The sequence below is a fragment of the Mus caroli genome, unplaced genomic scaffold (genome assembly GCF_978045245.1).
Source record: "Mus caroli unplaced genomic scaffold, Mus_caroli_1 scaffold_3, whole genome shotgun sequence".
In the NCBI taxonomy this organism is placed as follows: domain Eukaryota; kingdom Metazoa; phylum Chordata; class Mammalia; order Rodentia; family Muridae; genus Mus; species Mus caroli.
In genome coordinates this window covers 103,628,990-103,641,906 of record NW_028227258.1, presented here as the reverse complement: position 1 = coordinate 103,641,906, position 12,917 = coordinate 103,628,990, and positions in this window count along the sequence as shown.

Sequence of the window (12,917 nt, the reverse complement as noted above, 5' to 3'; positions counted from 1 at the left end):
TCTGTGCTTTTATTTATGATTACAAACAAATGCACTTGTTTTATTTGTATAGGTGTTTTCCCTGCATATACGTCTGTGTATGCCTGATGCCAGAAGAGGAGGGTACAGAGGCCCTGCAACTGGGGTTACAGAGGTTTGTGAGTAGCCAACGTGGGTGCTGGAAACAAAACCCAGCCCCCCTCCCCCCCGAAGAGCAGCCAGTACTCTTAAATCACTGAGCCAACTCAGCGGTCCTCGTGACTCCCTGTACTCTTAAAGCTGGGGATGTTCTGAGTGATTCTTGCCTTAAATTCTCAGCGCAAGTCTGTAACTGGCCTGACAGGAATAGGGATATTTGAGTTTGTGTCTCTCCTGTTGGCTATGAGACCATGGCCTCCAAGAAATTAGAATTTTCCCGGGAATCTCATACTGTAAAAAGAAGGCTGAAACCCGAAATTTCACACAACTGGGACAACTTGTCAGATCACCTTTCAGGAGAGGCTGAAGCTGAGACACTCATGAGTCAGGGACAGGCAGGGTCACACCTAAGCAGCAACTATTTGGTTAAGCATTCTTTTGATCCTTTACTTAAACCTAAACGTCTGGTAGGGACCCAGGGTGGGCTTGGAGGTAGTGGGGTTACTGGATCTCTTTGATGTTACTGGAGACTAAGTAAAACTTTTCCCCTCTGTTTTTCACTGTTTATCATTTTAATTGGCTTATTGAAGATGAGTGATCAAGTGTCTGGCTGGTTAGGAATGCCAGGCTTTGATACTAGTAACCTTGGCATCAAATCTTATTTGAAAACAGCAATAACAACAACAACAACAAAAACCCCATCAACTTTCCCGAGTGATCCCCTCCCTAAGCTTCCTTACCTCGGCTGGTCTGTCGAGCACAGTGAGAAATGCCACAGCAGGCAGACAAGTGGGCCCTTATTTCTGTGACTTACAAAAAACCCACCAGGTCTGGTTTTGCAAATTGGGCTCCTTCTTCAGGCCAATAATTTGCATTTGCAGAACAGAACTTGGGAGGTCTTTCCTGTTCAGGTCTAGAAATGACTACGGTTTGGTTTAGAGCTTGAAATTTTCTGCTCAGGGGAAAGTTTATGGGAAATTTGGTGATGGCTATGAGGCCTCCTGGTCACAACGTTGGCTTCTTAAAGTACTTCTGTTTCTGTGGGTAATTTCTACATGCTCAAAATACTCCAACTTTGTCTGAATGACCATCTAGAATGTATCGTGAATAATCAGTGTGGACTGACTTCTTTGAACTAGACGGTAATTTTTGTTTGTTCGCTTGCTAGTTTGCTTGGGTGGGCCTAGCTGGTTAGCACATGCTGCTCTGGAATTGGCAGTCCTGACTGTGCCTCAAGAATTGGGGTTACAGGTGTGAGCATTGTAAGTGTAAGACCTCTGAGGGGAAAGTTTCCCAAATGGAAGCTCTGAGGTCTCCTGGCAGTCAGAAGCCAAGGAATACCACAAAGTCACATCACAGAACAAGCCTCACACAGAGAATTATTGGGAAAGACACAAGAGAGTGGCTACCTCTGCCCGGGGGAGAAGCAGCAAAGAACTGAGCTGGAAGCAGGCTTTATTTAGGGTTTCTTGGTGGTGGAGTTTTCAAGATTTCAAGTTCTGAGCTTGGCACAAGCCCAGGGATTGTTGGGGTTTCAAGCTCGGGGACTGGTGGGGTTCCAACCCTGAAAGTGAGCTGGGACCTTTTACCCTGCAGGCACTAAGTCTGGCTCTATTTGCGTTGTGTCATCCCCATGCCTTGCTTATTTCTTCAGTGCTGCTCCAAGGACGACATGTTTTGATTCTCTGACTCCTCATGCCTTCTTCTATGAGTTAGAGGTTTATAATGAGGCACAGAGATGCCAGTTTACTTATAGGAAGTAGCCTTGGAGATGATTGCCATTGGTTCCCAGGAGCCGTTTCTCCATTGGTTCCCAGGAGCCGTTTCTCCATTGGTTCCCAGGAGCCGTTTCTCCTGGGATCCTCCCTGTGTAGTATCTTCCTTAGTGAAGACCAGCTTTGCTGTAAATGACTAGAGTAGCAATACAATGTCACTTCTGTGACGATGTCGCAAAAAGGACCCAGTCTCTCAAAGGCAGCTCCACTGCTGTACTCAAAATACTATAAATCAGTTGTGCAGGACTGGGAAGGCCAAGATCGAGGCCGGAAGGTTAAGGTTTCGGTGAGGGCTGGCAGTTCTTCCTCCTGTCTTTATGCTGTGAGATAGGAAGCATGTTCTTTTGGCATTCTTCATTAATTAATCTCTGCTATGACCTCATTAATACTAATGTGCCATCATATTAGGGGCAGTTTCAGTATGCTTTGGGGAGTATGCAACAATTAGGTCCCCACTGTTCTCTGAGCCTTCTTTGTAGGTGCAACCAGCTACTATCAACGTGTACATAAACTACCCAAAGAGCCTCAGGGCCAGGAGCTGATGTCTGTGATCACCAGCCATTGAGTACCCCTGCCAACAGTGAGTGAGTTTGTAGTGGACTCACAAGCTGAGCCTTGTGGTTACTATAGCTCTGGCTGACAATTGATTGCACTTGTGAGACCAGGAGCCAAGAACACAGCTGGAACTGAATGTCAGATACTGATGAAAAGCCTATTCACCATTTTCTACCACTGTTCTCAGATAAACTGTTACACAAGCAGGCATAATGCACCTGCTCAAATTCACAGAATGTGTATGTAAAAATAAATCCCAAATAGAAAACTTCTACTTTGTCCCGATTAATAATTTTTATTATGTAATTATTTACGAGTAAATCTATTATAATTTGATGAATATTGTAATATAGTTATGAACTCAGAAACTGACTACCAACCACACTAGAATTCTTTTATTAAAATATAATTTTAGAGTTTTATTTTTCTTTTAGGTGTATGAATGCTTTAAATAATATGTACTACTTGTGTGCCTACTGCCTGAGTCTTGAAAAGGATAACAGACTTTTCTGGAACTGTAGGTAGGGTATTGTAAGTCACCATGTGGGTGCTAGGAACTGAACCCAGGTCCTCTGTAAAAGCAGCAAGTATTCACAATTACTAGAGCCATCTCTCTAGTAATTATATGGTAATTAAATGTTCTAAAAGTTGTGAGTTAATGTAGTCATTATTTAGATTGCATAAAGCTTCAGTGTCTATCAATAGAAAAGTGAACTATAGAAAGGAAGAGAGAGCCATCCTACAAAATCGTGTACAATTTGTTAAAAGTTTCTAAAACTAATTGTTACATGAAGATAAGTTCCCAAACCCCAAATGTTCCCAGTTATGTAAAAGGAACCACACAAAGTGAAACTACTGTCTCAACATAAAAACGTGGAGAGGCCTGGAAGACAGTGAAGGACGACACAGAGGGTTGGATGAACAGGGGCATTTTAACCTTCTGTTTCTATGGTTCTGTATTTTCTGTTTTGTGCAATGAGAATTTATGCATGTGGTTTTTATGGTCCTACAAAAAGATGGTCTTGCTTTTCTGGAATCATCTAGCATAGGGTTTATTTAGCTAAGATTTATATTTATTTAGCTATTTAGGATTTATTTGCCTACCACAATGGGCACCATAATGGTGATGCAAGGAAGATCAGCCAGTGAGAAGAGGTAGAACCTGTGCTGCCGTAGCCTTTGAGTGTGGGAGGAGACATGCTGAAATTTTTAGATTTGGTGTGTGTGTGTGTGTGTGTGTGTGTAGGTACTCACAGAGGTCAGGAATGAACATCAGATTCCCTGGAACTAGAGTTCCATTTGACTGTGTGTTGTCTAATGTGGATGCTAGGAGGTGAACTAGGGCCCTCTGGGAGAGGAGAGGGGAGGGGAGGAGAGGTAGAGGAGGGGAGGGGAGGAGAGGAGAGGAGAGGAGGGGAGGGGAGGGGAGGGGAGGGGGAGAGAAGAGGAGGGGAGGAGAGAAGAGGAGGAGAGAAGAGGAGGGGAGGGGAGGAGAGAAGAGGACGGGAGGGGAGGGGAGAGGGGAGAGGGGAGGGGGGAGAGGGGGAGGGGAGGGGAGAGGGGAGAGGGGAGGGGGGAGAGGGGGAGGGGAGGGGAGAGAGGAGAGGGGAGGGGGGAGAGGAGAGGGAGAGGAGAGGAGGGGAGAGGAGAGGGAGAGGGATAGGGAGAGGAAGAGAGGGGGAGGGGAAGGGGGAAGGGGAGACAGGGGGAGAGGGGAAAGGGGGAGGGGGAGACAGGGGGGAGAGGGGAGGGGGAGAGGGGAGAGAGGAGAGGAGGAGGGGAGAGAGGAGAGGGGGAGGGGAGGGGAGAGGGAGAGGGGAGAGGGAGGGGAAGGAGGGAGAGGGAGGGGAAGGAGGAAGGGGGAGGGAGGGGGAGGGGAAGAGGGAGGAGAAGGGGGAGGGGAGAGGGGAGAAAGAGAGAGAGGGAGAGGGAGAGTGGGAGAGAGGGAGGGAGGGAGAGAGGGAGGGAGGGAGGGAGAGAGAGAGAGAGGGAGGAAGGGAGGGAGGGAGAGAGAGAGAACGAGAACAAATTATATAAGATTTAAGATAGAGGGCTTGAGGCCCAAGAAAGGCTTCCTGGGTCAAGCAAAAATTGAGCCCCAGGCAGAGGTGAGAACAGAGCTATGAGTCAAATTGTGGCCATTGGTCAGACGAAAAACTGCAGATTCTTAAGGAGATAATTGCTTAGGGAGGCAATATTAAGGATGGCTAACTCTTACACAGCTCACTCACCAGTGCACATTTAATCCTTCCAAGAAAGGTGTATGCTATTGTTTCATTTTATGGTTAAATGAGGCATGGATCTGCGTTTAGTACTTAGTAGCAGGTCACACAGCTGAGAAAGGGAGTCCTGATCTGGATGGGGCTGTTCTAGTGCCAGTCTGTACTTTAAGAACTCGGCTCTCTTGCTAGGAATGCTTTTGAAAATCTGATACAGTGTAACAAATGCCCTCTTTTTTGTTTGTTTGTTTGAGACAGGATTTCTCTGTATAGCCCTGGCTGTCCTGGAATCCACTCTGTAGACCAGGCTGGCCTCTGCCTCCCAAGTGCTGGGATTAAAGGCGTGGGCCACCACTGCCTGCCTTAACAAATGCCCTCTTGAGAGATGAGGCAGAAACAGCACTTCCTGGACAAGCATGACAAATAGAGCAGGGTTAGGAATGGGAAGAGCAAAGAAGGGAGTAGAGATGCCGTGCCAAGAAGGTACAGTCCCTCGAGCATGGGGTACGGTGCATCCCCAGGGCCATTTTGTGTGTGCACTCGCATGGGGGCACATGCCATGTGTGCACATATGTAGGCCATAGGAGGACACAGATATCTTCTTCCATTGCTCTCAGTCTTGCACTGAACTGTTTTGGCTAGGCTAAGAGGTCAGTGAGCTCCGGAGACCTGCCTGTCTTTGTGTCTCCTACTGTAGAGGCTTGAATAGGTATGCCCTACCCCCCACCCCCACCCCAGCTTCCCATAGATTCATGTGCTTGAATCTTGAATGCTTGCCCTTGGGGAGTGGCACTATTTGGAGGTGTGGCCTTGTTGGAGTAGGTATGGCCTTGAAGAAAATGTGTTACCTTGACTGCGGGCTTTGAAGTCTCCTGTTGTCAAGCTCTGCCCAGTGTGAACGCAGTCTCCTCCTGGCTGCCTGTGGAAGACAATATTGTCTTGAATGCCTTCAGATAAAGATGTAGAACTCTTGGCTTCTTCAGTACCATGTCTGTCTGCATACTGCCATGCTTCCTGCTATGATGATAATGGACTAAACCTCTGAAACTGTAAGCCAGCTTCAATTAGATGTTAGCCTTTAAAGAGTTGCCTTGTCTCGATGCCCCAGTGTAGGGGAATTCGAGGGTGGGGAGGTGGGAGTGGGTGTGTGTGGGGATCTTAACATCTCTAGTAATACATTTGTTTCCTTTGTTATCAGTTTGAACACATTACAAACCCAATTACAGGCTGTCTTAACTGTTAGGGTTTAACTGTTGTGAAGAGACACCATGACCAAGGCAACTCTTATAAAGGACAACATTTAATTGGGGTTGGCTTACAGGTTCAAAGTTCAGTTCATTATGATCAAGATGGGGGTATGGCAGTGTCCAGGCAGACATGGGGCTGGAGGAGCTGAGAATTCCACCTCTTGTTCTGAAGGCAGCTAGGAGAAGACTGACTTCCAGGCAGCTAGGATGAGGTCTTTTTTGTTTGTTTTTTTGTTTGTTTTTTGAGACAGGATTTCTCTGCATAGCCCTGGCTGTCCTGGAACTCACTTTGTAGACCAGGCTGGCCTCGAACTCAGAAATCCGCCTGCCTCTGCCTCCCGAGTGCTGCAGATCCCATTACAGATGGTTGTGAGCCACCATGTCGTTGCTGGGAATTGAACTCATGACCTCTGGTAGAGCAGCTAGTGCTTTTAACCTCTGAGCCATCTTTCCAGCCCCAGTACAAGGGTCTTAAAGCCCACACCCACAATGTCATACTTCCTCCAACAAGGCTGCACCTACTCCAGGGAGGCCACACTTCCAAATAGTGCCACTCTCTGGGACAAGCATATACAAACCATCACACAGGCTATCATTGAGTCATAAGGAAAGACAGTACTAAAAGCGAGCCTCTGACTCCATACTAGATAGTAGGCGATTTTTCAAGTTTGTTCTTCAGGTGTCCTTATTGGAGAAATTCATAAAAGGTAGAGGAACTTCTGCATGTATCTTTTCTCCCAGAGTTTTCAGGTCCCCACAAACATATTGTTTCTCTCCATATTCTTGGATTTAGTGGATGGCCCAGCTATGGCCCCATATTCCTGCTGGGACTCTAGAACTGTCCTCTCTCCCTCCAGCCCAGCTTAACCGTGCCTTTGTATCATGCTGAACAAGTGGCACCACACACCATCTGTCTTGACTCACCTGCCTTTACCACACAAGTAACCTGGATCATCGGCTTCGCAGTGCCTTCACCAGCTTCTCTGCCGACTCCGGAGAACACACATAAACATGTGTTAGAAACTGGAATTCAGTTTGTCCCATCTGACACTCTGATTGAAGACTGATTGTCACTACAACAGTGTTAATGATGGTGGGGCTTTGGGTCATTGATTGATAGTCTTCTCAGGGGGCTAGAGGCAGTTTCTGTAAAGTCTGCCCCTTGTGCATTTCCTCGTCACCAGAGTCTGCTGCCTTTCTACTTTTCTATGTGTGAAGTCTGCAGACACTAAGCAAATTCTCATACCAGGCTCTTAGATCCCCTAGTTTCCAGACCTATGCGCCAAAATAAACTCTCGTTCTTTGTAACTCACCTAGTCTCAGGAGCAGTCAACCTTTGGCATCTCTAGAACATTGGTTTCAAGATACCCCCACCCCAACCCCATACCTAAATCTATGCTCAAGTCTCACATAAAATCTTGAGCAGTGTTTTCATATAACCCACACACCTCCATGATATCAAGTCCATGGATTACTTAAAATGCCTAATACAATGCAAATGCTGTGCTGTTCTGACAGGGTGGTTGATAGATGTACTGTACTGCACGGGGAATAATGACCACGAGTGAAAAGGTCTATGTATATTCAGCAAACATTCTTTTCTGTTCACAGTTAGTTGAATCCATAGATCTAGAATCTGTAGTGCAGAGGGCTGACTGTATTCTGTTTTAGTAATATGTAATGAACTCTGCAGCCCAAAGCAGTGAGCGAGACACAAACATTTGCCATATTGGAGTATTCGTGTGTAAAACTGAATGTTTTGTTTGCGCTGCTCTAGGGTCACGTCTGCCGCATCTTCTTTTGTTTGAACAATATGAAGCTTGTATCAGACAGATTTTGGATGCCTTGCTTGGGAAACTAGGGAAGGTGGTGCCTGCAGGCCTGTGAACCTGGACTCAGGTGCTTGGAAGTGTCAGTAAGCAGGCAGCTAATGCGTTCCATTCTTTCTCGTGAATAATTTACTAGATTCTTTCTCTTTCTGCAAACTTGTTCTCGCTGCTTCCCAGAATACAAGGTCAAAAGCCAGCAGCCTCCAGATTTCAATTTACAGCTTTCTACAGCTCTTGACAGGATAAGGCGTCTTAGATCTTAGATTCCAGTTCAAATCTCAGGAAGAGATCATTGATTTGGCCAGCCTAGGCCAGATGACTATTCCCAGTATAGTCAGCCAAGGCTGGGAAGAGAGGCTGTCTGTGCAAATATGGCTACTGGTAGATTAAAAACAAAATTCTAATGAGGGAAAGTGAAGGTTGGTCTGATGCTCCAAAGGTTGTCCTACGTATTTTAAGAAAAGTTCCTTGTCCCTGTGGAAAGTAAGTGGTGAGTTGTCCTTAGCACAAATAAATATAAAATGTTGTTTTTTTTCCCCTGAATGTAATTTTGTAATTTAACATAGAAATATTGACCCTGGCTTTAATGAAACATTCAGTTTTGAGTTTTGTATGGCATACGTACTTCAAATGAGAATAGAGAGGTTTTTAAAAAGGAGTGAAGGCAGTCAGGACTACTCAGGGTGCATATCATTCTGAGATTAGGTAGTTATATTGGTTAGTTACCATGCTGCTATGGCAAATGTCTGACAAAAGATGATGAAGGAAGGAGAGGCCTATTCTGGCTCAGGATTCTAAGAGAGCCCATTGAAGTGGGGATGGTATGGCAGCAGGAGCTGGGGATGGGTGGGCCACCTTGTGTCCTCAGTCAGGAAGTACACTGCAGCCAGATCTTGCATTTGGCTCTTTTTTATTGTCCTGGACCCCATGAAAGACTACTGCTCACATTTAGAGTAAGTCTTATTACCCCATGGATTCTAATCTAGATAATTCTTCACCCATTTGCCTGGAGATTTATTTCCGAGGTGATTCAAAAGCTCATCTAGTTGACAATCAAGTGTAACCATAACACGATAAAGGATGAACTTTCAATTGAAGGAAAGTAAACACAAAAACAAGTTTAGATTTGATTCAGTAAGGGCAGGAAATTAAAGTAAAAACTGGGTGTTTTCTGGGGTCATATGGCTTTGGGTTTGGATCCTGTGGCTTATAGACTGAAAATTGACAGCAATAGAATTAGTGTTAGTGTACATGCGCACTCACTCCTGTATAACATTCACCTCTAAGACTGATAAATGCTTTCAAGTGTCACTTTAGGGAACCACTCTGATTTCAGTAAGACTGACTTCATAGCTGGAGATTAGACACATCACCCAAACCAGAACCTCCCATATAACACCTGCATAAAGACATTTCTATCTGTTGGACATTGTTGAAGTTAATATACATATCTATGGCACATATGGTGTGAATGGGGGCTTCTTAGAGTGTGGTGGTTTGTGTACCACCCAAACTGCCCAATCAGATAGAGTAATTACCTGGCCACAGATCAGGGAAGTTCTCCTACCAGGTAAATGGGAGGTAATCACACCACACACAAGGTTTGTCTCCAAGTAGTGGTGACACAGATGGAAAAAAAGCTAAGCGGAGAGAACCAACCAATGAAGTTTGTGGGGCTCCTGATGCAGCCAGGCCTGAAGCCATAGAGTTTCCCTCAGGTTTGTATTAATCATGCTAACAAACATTGTTGAGAAAGATAGTTTCCATGGCTGTGGTTGCTCTTGTTCATGCTGTTGGTAAGACAAGAACATAGGCCCTCACCACTCTTTACTTGGGCGATTTCACATACCTGGCAAGCAGTTGTAGGGAATAAAATGATGTCTTTCTCTAGAACAAAAAGCAAACTTACTATTTTGTTACAAAACACACTGATTTGTACATTTATTTTTTTTAATTTAATGTTTTTAATTGAAAATTAAGTTTGATACAATATGTTTTGGTCATGTTTTCATCTCCCTCATCTCCTCCCAGATCCTTCTCACCTAAACATATTTCCTTATTGCTTGCTAAACAGGTGAAATGAGATGGATTTTATAGGCTAAGTGTGCTGCTGCTCCCATGAAGACCTACTGGGTGAAAATATCCACCTGGACCACGTCATTTCACCTTGCAGGACTCAGGATGGCCCGAGGTGCAAGAGTGCTCATGCCAGGTTGCTTGTGCCCTGAGTAGCACTACTAAAATAGCTACAGACTCACTTTTTAACTTGTAATTATGGTGTAACTAAATACCACATCTGGCAAACCTCTTCTCAGTTTTTTTAAAGATTTACTTTGTGTGTATGAGTGTTTCTGCCTGCATGTATGTATGTGCACCAAGTGTATGCTTGCTGTCTTTGAAAATTAGAACTAGGTGTCAGATACCTTGAACTGGAGTTATGGTTGGTTGTGAGACACCTGTGGGTGCTGGAAACATGTGCTCTTAATTGCTGACCCAACCTTTTAGCGCTTATTTTTGGTTCCTAGGCAGTGAGGAATTGAGGTCTTCTTGCTTACAACAGAGACATTCTAACAAATATTTCCCTTATCCACGGAGATAGTGCATGTGAGAACATCCATGTTAAGTTCTCGAGTGCATTTGATCCCATAATGAATTCTTTTATTGAATAGTTGCATTGAGGTTTAATTGACATATAATTCCCCAGTCATGTTTAGAGTGTACAATTGGGTCAGTTTGACACCAGTGACGCAATCAAGATGATAAAGTAATTGAATCCTAATTTCAGTTATTTTAACTTTTTTTTGGGACAGGGTCTCATTAGACCAGGCTAGCCCCAAATTGAGACACCTACTCCTGTTTTCTGAGTGTTGGGATTAGAGGTGTGTACCCATGCACCTGACATCTTTAACTTTTTATAATGGCCAACAGAGAAGCAGAGGAAACTAAGTGCCCACCCACCCTCAACCTTCAGCCATTTTTCTTTCATTTACCACTTTCCTACATTTTAATTTTGCTGGAATATTTTAAAGTAAATTCTGTGTATGACACTGTTTTACATGTAAGTATTGCAGCCTATGTCTTTAATAGATAAGAATTAATTTTTATTTCAATATAACCACAGTAGTATTACCATCTCCAAAAAATTTCCCTTACTATTTTATTTTTTTTTTTTTTTGAGACAGGGTTTCTCTGTGTAGCCCTGGCTGTCCTGGAACTCACTCTGTAGACCAGGCTGGCCTCGAACTCAGAAATCCGCCTGCCTCTGCCTCCCGAGTGCTGGGGTTAAAAGCGTGCGCCACCATGCCCGGCTGACCCTTACTATTTATCGGCTAAAGATACTGAATCCTTTTTGTAGAATTTCAAAAATTCTACATGATGGAGAGAGGCAGTTCTTTATTTCTAATATTTCCACTAAATTGGGGATCACGTCATTAATGGTACAGTTTGCATGGCTGCTGCTATCCGCGTGAGCCCATCAGCGTTTTAAATACGGCTAGTCTGAACTGAAATGTGCTGAATGAAGGCTAAAAAAAAGGATGCTGGATACGGAAGATGTACTATGAAAAAGAATGTAGACTATTTTGTTACTATTTTAAGTGTTGATTATATATGAAATGATAACTCAGATATACTAGTCAGAAATATATTTTTGCTCTTACGGAGTGGTCGCTGATAAATCCATAAGTGACTTGTGTTGCAGTCCCTTCCTCTGTCCCCGCGTTCACTGGGTTTCTTCTTGTCAAGGTTTCTTCTGAGGTAATGTGGACATCTTGCATCATATCTGGAGGAGGTGGCTAGTACCTTGTTGCCCTCTGATTATGATGATAAGATTGCTCATCCGTGCAGATGACAAACGCAGGGATTTCTGGGGTCTGGTGTGGCACTCCAACCAAAATATCGATGTTTCTCTATGGAGTAGCAGCCTCTTTGAAGAACATCCACCATCGCGCGCAAGGTTACTTTGTGTGTTTGATGGAGCAAGACACAAAGCAACACTGAATAGGCAGGGGGAAAAGCTGTTCCAATTTTAAATCCCTATCATGGTTTCAGTGAGTGGCTGATGATTACGAACAGTCTTATCTCCATCTCCTCCCTTTTCCTCCCAGACGACAGCTAATAATCCCACCGATCTGCACGCATTTAATCCCAGCACGTGGGAGGCAGGGGCAGGCGGATCTCTGAGTTCAAGGGCAGCCTGCTCTGCATATAGCAAGTTCGAGGACAGACAGGACTACACAGAGAGACCCTGTTTCAAACACACACACACACACACACACACAAACCCAACCATCTCAAAAACCCAACAGAAATAATAACAATAAAAACAAACAAACAAGCTACCCCCACAAAAACCCTCTCTGAATAAATAGATAAAAGTTCTGACGACAGAATCCTTCATTTTCTGATGGTGTCCACTTAAGCACAGCTCCCATGCCTTGAACTCTAGCCCAAGTCTTAAAAGAGTGTTTTCTAGTGCCCACAGAGACTCCAAAGCTCCTTTGTTGAATGTTGTCCATTTTCCAGTGCAATGGGACACCACTCTGATTACAGGTATCTCTCTGGAGGAACAGCAGTGTCTCCAATGCATCCTGGTCTCAACTTCCATTATACAATCTATTACATAGATTTTAACGTAGTCATACAACTCCATGTGATTAGGTAGAGGGATGATTGCATAGTTGGTTGCCATTTCTGACTCCTATCAGAGTGAATATATAGTCCAAACAGTTACTGAAGCCTCTTTACAACAGACCTAAGCCCATGAGTTATATCAGTTTTCTAAGTGTGCTCTGAAGGAAAAAAATGCTACAAGGTGGGAGGTTTAAACAGTAGTCTCTTAGTGTCCCATAGTTGTAGATCTCAGAAGCCCAGATTAGAGGACATGAGTCCTGCTCAGGACTGTGAAGCACGCTCGCCACCAGTTTCTGATAGTTAGCTTGAAGTCTGCCTCTTGGTTTGCAGTAATTAATCCTTTTTCCACCTTAAGTCCACATGGCGTTCTCCTTGTATTATCTGCTTTAGGTTTCCCCTTTTATAAGAACCTTTGACATACTGGATTGAAACCCTCCCTCATCAGAACTAGATTAGCTCTGCAAAGATCCTATATTCAAATCCTATATTCTGAAGTACTTCCTGTTAGCATGTCAACAAATGCCTTTAATGGGGGAACATAAT